Source organism: Carcharodon carcharias, chromosome 30, assembly GCF_017639515.1.
Source record: "Carcharodon carcharias isolate sCarCar2 chromosome 30, sCarCar2.pri, whole genome shotgun sequence".
Classification (NCBI taxonomy): Eukaryota; Metazoa; Chordata; class Chondrichthyes; order Lamniformes; family Lamnidae; genus Carcharodon; species Carcharodon carcharias.
Window position 1 is genome coordinate 36914449 of NC_054496.1, and position 7977 is coordinate 36922425.

A 7977-nucleotide genomic window follows, 5' to 3' on the forward strand; every position below is an offset into this window, starting at 1 on the left:
CTTGTATCCTCTGTAATGAAGAGTGATTCAAAATACATGTTCAATTCATCTGCCATCTCCTTACTTTCCATTATTAATTCCCAGACTCACTTTTGATAGGAGCAAACACTCACTTTGTTAACTCTTCTTATTCAAATATCTACATAAACTCTTATTACCTGTCTTTATATTTCTAGCTCACTTTCTCTCGTACTAACTTTTCCACTGTCATTCTTGGCTGTTCTTCATATTCTGTCTAATCTTCTGATCTGCCACTCATCTTTGCGTAATTATATGTTTTTTCTTTAAGTTTGATACTGTGTTTAACTCTTTAGCTAACCACGGATGGTTCCTCCGCTTGGAATTTTTCTTTCTCATTGGAATGTATATATTCTATGTATTCTGAAATATCCCTTTAAAAGTCTTCCACTACATCTCTATTGACCTAACCCTTAACCTCATTTTCCAGTTCACTCTCGCTACCTCTGCTTTCATGCCTTCATAATTTCCCTTATTTAAGTTTAAAATACTAGGCTTGGACCTAGCCTTCTCTCTCTCAAACTGAATGTAAAATTCAATCTTTTTATGATTGCTGCTACCATACCTTCACTAAGAGGTTATCAATTAATCCCATCTGTACCACAATACCAGGTCCAGTATAGCCTGCTCTCTTTGCTAATGTCTTTAATTTCTTCAATGTTTCTTTACATTGTTTCCATCTCATTCATCTATGCAGCAGTTTACAGCACAGAAATGAGCTGAGATAATTTCACTTTGGGTACAATCGGGAAATTGCACTGGAAGAACACTTGAAATTGTGCTGGTTCGGTTAGGCATCTGGCCACCAATTCATTTGGAAAATCATTAATGCAAAATCTCCCTGAACCAACACAAGGCAGAATAATAAAAAGTAACTTTATTTTCTCTGTACTCCATGATGCAGTTGAACAGTAGATGACAGATAATGTTTCAGTGATATATTTGAAACTTGTTTGTCATAATAAAATGAGAATTTGTAATTTGGGTGACCAGTTGTCCCTGAGTAAGCTGATTTAAAATGGCAGAAAAAAAACTATACTGAACCACTTAATTGTTTCATTGGGGCATATCAGTAAGTTTCTTATTAAATTAAACAATTCTGATGCGACAAAAACTTTTAAAACATGCTCTTGTCCACTACATGCTTTAACCTGGTCTCGCAGGGTATAGCAGAGTGGTGCAACTCCCCTGTTTACGATGAGCAGACGTAACAGTCAACAGAACAATGTTTTTACAGCTGCCTGACCATGCTTTACATTTCTTCTTAAACTGCTCCTCACTAAGAGTTGCTTTTCTCACCTTCAATGTGCTATTTACATGTGGGCATTTGCGCTGAAGTTCAGCCCAGGCCCTTGCAATTTTTCTCCTGTGCAGCTAGGCCAGACACTGCCCTCTGTTGGATTTCTGTGTAACTGCAGGCACAACCACATAAAGGCAGTTGTCCGCATTAGAAAATAGGGTGACAGCACCTGTACCCCGCTTCACCCTAAACAAAAACAGAATTACCTGGAAAAACTCAGCAGGTCTGGCAGCATTGGCGGAGAAGAAAAGAGTTGATGTTTCAAGTCCTCACCAATATCACCAACTTCAACACCTCTGTGTTCCTTTGGCTGTGACATCTTTTGATTATCTGCTCCTATCACTGCTTGCTTGTCCCTACAACCACACACCCCCCTCCACTTCTTTCCCCCTACCCAACCACTCACGCCACCCGCACTGCCCCCCCCCCCCCCCCCCCCCCCCCGCCCCACCTCCCCCCACCTTAAACCAGCTTATATTTCACCCCTCTCCTTGGATTCACCTAGTTCTGTTGAAGGGTCATGAGGACTTGAAATGTCAACTCTTTTCTTCTCCGCCGATGCTGCCAGACCTGTTGAGTTTTTCCAGGTAATTCTGTTTTTGTTTCCCCGCTTCACCCTGTTGGCTGCAGTTTCTTTTGCCTGTGCCAGCCTTCCTATCCTTTGTGCTGCACCCTCCTTCCCTCCACTTTGCTCGGCACCAGCTTTAGCGAACCCAAGACCACAGCTCATTCTTTTAAACTCCAGAAAATATTGGCCACTCCATTCAATCTGTACTGAACCATTGTTGCATCCCTACAATGGAAATTATATCCTTCATTTGGTGAGGAGACCAAAACAATGGTACACAATATTCTGGGTATGATCTCACCAAAGCTCCGTATGTTGCAGCAAGAATTCATGTAAACACAAATAAGGATCCTGGGCTTTATAAATTGAGGCGTGGAGTGCAAAAGGAAAGAAGTTATGCCAAACTGTTACAAAGCACTGGTTAGGATACAGCTGAAGGAACAGCAAGTGATGGAAGGTAAGAAATGCATATCACGTATAGAGAAGCTTTATCTGATTGCGCGGTGCAGCAACACAAAGGTTGACAATTCTTCAGGTGCGAACCCTGGTGAGCACCACTAATCTTTTCCGACTATTATACCATTGTCCAATAACACAGAGTGAAATGTGCTCCTGTTACATTTTCCTGAAACTGAAGTCGGTTAAACTCAGCAGCCCATGTTGAGCAATGTACATTGAGTTTGGCTGCTGGGTAGTGATGCAGCAATGATGTCATAGCACAGTGACCAATCCTAAGACGCCCCAATGCTCAGGCCCAAGAATCCAGGCCCAAGTGTCACTCCGTGCTGAGATTCTACCTCTTCCCGGTGTTGGGAAGAATGGATGTGGCTATGTTACCAGGGAACCCCCCCCCATTCAATTGGTACCTGCTGTATCACCTATCCCTTGTGGAAAAGTTTATGCAGAAAAACATGTTGACCACAAGTCCATCAGGCAGTGGGCTGCACATATTGTAATGTGGCCCTGCGGGAAAAGGAGACAGTGAATGCTGTCAGGTGGTTTCCTGAGCTAACTGTCAAAGTAATTTGGCAGAATGCCTCATCACCAAAACTTTCAAATTAGCATTAGGATGTAGCTTGGCTGGCAGTGACAAAGGCCCTCCCTGTCAGATCCTTTTGACACACCTGGACTCTCACCCCATCAGTACTCTCCAGGTGCCCCCAGTGGGGAAGAGATCATTGTCCAACACCCTCCAGGATGTGCCTTTACAAAGCAGGTCTGGAACTCAGGTTTAACTCAACCTTAATTTTCATAATTGATAAACATCAATTGCCATTTGGGGAGAGAGGTCCAAGTTTTATCATACTTTGTGTGTGCAAGTGCTTCCTAATTTTAATTCCTGAAAGCTCTGCCTCTAATCTTTACGCTGTGCCCCTTGGTTCTAGACTGCCAAATCACTGAAATGATTTCTCTCCACCTGCCCTTTCTGTTCCCTGTAATATTTTGAACATCTTGAAAACTTTGATCAAATTAGGCCAGGACCTTCTAAAGACATGTTCCCTGGCCCAGAATTGATTCCAGATCACAGCGATGAAAGCACTACTCCCGAATCACTAGGACTTCCACCCTATCACAGACCTGGCCTTTTTTCCCTTCCTACCTTCCCCCTCTTTCCCTGCCTCTGGACCTCCTCAAAACCTGTTATGTCTAAAGCAGGAGCTGTGGAGAGAAACAGAAATAACATTTCAGCTGAACAACCTTTTCTCAGAACAATTCATTGACCTGAAACATGAACTCTGTTCCTCTCTCCACAGATGCTGTCAGTCCTGCTAAGTATTTCCAGCATTTTCTGTTTTCTGATTTGACTTCAGATATCCTTGTCACCTCGTTCATAACTGCATCTTGTAGTTTCACTTTGTTTCTCGATCTCATTAGATCATGAGTATGTCTACCTTACAGCATTGCCAGCTGCAGTCTACTTCACCCATGCCAGCCTACCTGTCCTCTGTGTTGTACTCTCCTCCCCTCCCCTAACACTGTGCTGACTAGTTCCGAGGTACCAGCCTTAGTGAAGCCAAGATCGTCTCTCATTCTTCTAGACTCCAGAGGATATAGACCACATGACTCAATCTCTTTCACCTGAGGAATAAATCTTCTGAACCATTGTTGCTCCTCCTGCTCCTCGAGGCTTTTTACCTGCTCCATGTGGCAGGATCATGTCTCCTGAATCCACTGACAGACGCTTTCCCCTTGCCTCCAGCACACATCTTGGGGCCCAACTTTGGGCATGAAAGCTGAGTGAGCTGAAGTGAACTGGGAAACTAAGATAGAGAACAGATCAATAGAGAAGCAGTGGCAAATATTTAAAGGGATATTTCAGAACCAACAGTGGATCCAAGCAGAAGACGGTGACATCCTCCATGTACAGGGAGGTTTTGACCTGAGTGCTTCCACTGCTAGGGATTGTCACTCCTCTTATGATTCAATCCTTCCTGATGGACTCAACCAAGGCTTATATGCAACACACGCACGTCTGCATGCAAGTTTACAGCACAGAAACAGCCTGGGGCAGTTCTGTTTTGGCTGTAATGTTGAAAACTTGCCCAAATAGCACTTGAAATTGCACTAATCGGGTGAGACTGTAAATTAGCATTGATTAACTTGCATCATCACAAATGTAAAATTTACCATGAACCAACAGAATTGCAATTGGGCACAGTAATAGAAAGTAATCCCCCTTTTCACATGACTAAGTATTGCTTGATATATTTGGGAGTGCTAACCTGATGAATTTTTATTAATACACTTGAAAATGCATCACTTGGAAAAAATAAGCATTTTCAATCAGAATGTCCAATCATCCTGAAGTAAACTAATTTAATGATACTGTCAAATTCACAGAGAATGCATTAACAAACTATACTGATCCAGTTAATATTCACTGGTGCGCGCTAATCAGTTTCTTCTTAAATTAAGTACTCTTAAATGTGATAAAAACTTCTGAAACATGTCCATATGTCCACTCCATACATCGACCTGGTATTGCAGTGCTTCCAGGAGTGGTGCAGTGGTGACTGTGCCTTCTTCATTAGGAGAATCCTGTGGAGTCGAAGTTGCCGACATCTACTGTCTGCAGGACTTCGTCAGCACTGGATACTTTGGCGTCACTTTCAAGAATGTTGCTGCGTGCATGATGTTCCTCAAGGTGTTTGAGGAGAAGAGAAACCAGCCACAGCTGAGAATCCTCACGGTGAAGCCACTTTTTGCTCTGCCGTTGCAATGGGACCGTGTGGTGACTGTGCAAGTCCAAAACTCCCATGTCCCTGTCATCGATATTCTCACCTTCCTTGCCAGGTACGTCGTCAAGGTTGGGAACGGCACCAAGGTCAAGAACGCTCGTGGATTTAACCAGAAAACGCCAGGTCAAGGTGACATTCAAGATGGATGTAAAGAAGCAATCCTCCGCTCACACTCCAGTTGGGTTTTGAAACATGTACATGTTGAAAAGTAAAGAAAGTAGATGTTTGTAAGAGAACTATCTTTAGCATTGAAAATCCCCTGGAAAGTGTGGGTGCATCGTTCCCAGAGATACTGCAATACCAGGTCGATGTGTGGAGTGGACAGAACAAGCCCCTATTCCATCTCAAAAACAGAATTAGCTGGAAAAAACTCAGCAGGTCTGGCAGCATCAGAGAAGAAAAGAGTTGACGTTTTGAGTCCTCATGACTCTTCAACAGAACTGAGTGAATCTAAGGAGAGGGGTGAAATATAAGCTGGTTTAAGGTGGGGGGGGTGGTTGGGTGGGGGGAGAGAAGTCGGGGGGTGGTGTGGTTGTAGGGACAAGCAAGCAGTGATAGGAGCAGATAATCAAAAGATGTCACAGACAACAGAACAAAAGAACACAGAGGTGTTATTATCCAAACAAATGTGCTAATTAAGAATAGATGGCAGGACACTCAAGGTACAGCTCTAGTGGGGGTGGATTGGAAAGACTAACAGGGCATAAAAGATTTAAAAATAATAGAAATAGGTTGGAAAAGAAAAATCTATATAAATTATTGGAAAAAACAAAAGGAAGGGGGAAGAAACAGAAAGGGCCTGGGGATGGAAGAGGGAGCTCAAGATCCAAAGTTGTTGAATTCAATATTCAGTCCAGAAGGCTGTAAAGTGCCTAGTCGGAAGATGAGGTGCTGTTCCTCCAGTTTGCGTTGGGCTTCACTGGAACAGTGCAGCAAGCCAAGGATAGACATGTGGGCAAGAGAGCAGGGTGGAGTGTTGAAATAGCAAGTGACAGGGAGGTTTGGGTCATTCTTGTGGACAGACTGCAGGTGTTTTGCAAAGCGGTCACCCAGTTTATGTTTGGTCTCTCCAATGTAGAGGAGACCGCATTGGGAGCAACAAATACAATAGACTAAGTTGGGGGAAATGCAAATGAAATGCTGCTTCACTTGAAAGGAGTGTTTGGGCCCTTGGACGGTGAGGAGAGAGGAAGTGAAGGGGCAGGTGATGCATCTTTTGCGTGGGCATGGGGAGGTGCCATAGGTGGGGGTTGAGGAGTAGGCGGTGATGGAGGAGTGGACCAGGTTGTCCGGGAGGGAACGATCCCTATGGAATGCCACCGGGGGGGGTGAAGGGAAGATGTGTTTGCTGATGGTATCATGCTGGAGTTGGTGGAAATGGCGGAGGATGATCCTTTGAATGTGGAGGCTGGTGGGGTGATAAGTGAGGACAAGGGGGAACCCTATCATGTTTCCGGGAGGGAGGAGAAGGCGTGAGGGCGGATGCGCGGGAGATGGGCCGGACATAGTTGAGGGCCCTGTCAACGACTGTGGGTGGAAAACCTTGGTTAAGGAAGAAGGAGGACATGTCAGAGGAACTGCTTTTGAAGGTAGCATCATCAGAACAGATGTGACAGAGGCAAAGGAACTGAGAGAATGGGATGGTGTCCTTACAGAAAGCGGGGTGTCAGGAGCTGTAGTCGAGGTAGCTGTGGGAACCGGTAGGCTTTTAATGGATATTGGTGGACAGTCTATCACCAGAGATTGAGACAGAGAGGTCAAGGAAGGGAAGGGAAGTGTCAGAGATGGACCATGTGAAAATGATGGAGGGGTGGAGATTGGAAGCAAAATTAATAAATTTTTTCAAGTCCCGACGAGAGCATGAAGCAGCACCGAAGTAATCATCGACGTACCGGAGAAAGAGTTGTGGAAGCGGGCCGGAGTAGGTCTGGAACAAGGAATGTTCCACATACCCCATAAAGAGACAGGCATAGCAGGGGCCCATGCGGGTACCCATAGCCACACCTTTTATTTGGAGGAAGTGAGAAGAGTTGAAGAAGAAATTGTTCAGTGTGAGAACAAGTTCAGCCAGACGGAGGAGAGTAGTGGTGGATGGGGATTGTTCGGGCCTCTGTTCGAGGAAGAAGCTAAGGGCCCTCAGACCATCCTGGTGGGGGTGGAGGTGGAGAGGGATTGGAACTGGAAATTGTTGATGTGACGTATTCCATCTCCCTGCTCCAAAAATCAATTTAATATATGGTCCCCAGATAAGGGACGTATCAGATATTAAACTGATAAGAACAGATTTTTTTTTTGAAAACTATATTCATAAAATATCTGGCAGAACATTCCAAAACATTTCAAAATCACCATCACATAAGTACAAACAGATTCATCTTTTACAACATGTATCACAAGGTGTATCAATACAATCAATGAATATTACAATCAGTTCAATATGGTCAATGCAGACCATCAGACAAAGGTATTGGAGTTATCAGGATTCTGTAGCACTCTGAGGTGCTTCAATACATTTATAATACACTTAGAATTCACTGCATACATTCATTTTGAGCTGTACATCCCGAGGGTCTCTATACAGTTCCCAGTCCCTTGGTGCACTGTGGCAGAAAGGTCTTAGACTGCGACCCTTCCCCATTGCAGCATTACGGTGCCTGCCCCAAGCTGTACTGTGTCCTTCAGCACGTAGTCCTGGACTTTGGAATATGCCAGTCTGCAACACTCGGTCAGGGACAACTCTTTGCACTGGAAGACCGACAAGTTACGAGCATACCAAAGGGTGACTTTCACCGAGTTGATGATCCTCCAGCTGCAGTTGATGTTTGTCTCGGTGTGCGTCCCTGGGAACAGCC

General features: G+C 44.4%; 1 non-coding gene across 1 annotated transcript; it reads right to left on the bottom strand.

The window, feature by feature from the left end:
- Nucleotides 1–7250: 7250 nt before the first annotated feature.
- On the bottom strand, nt 7251–7441 carry LOC121271449. Its single transcript, XR_005941721.1, has one exon. It is a non-coding gene; the product is annotated as a U2 spliceosomal RNA (small nuclear RNA).
- Between the last annotated feature and the right edge of the window lie 536 nt (nt 7442–7977).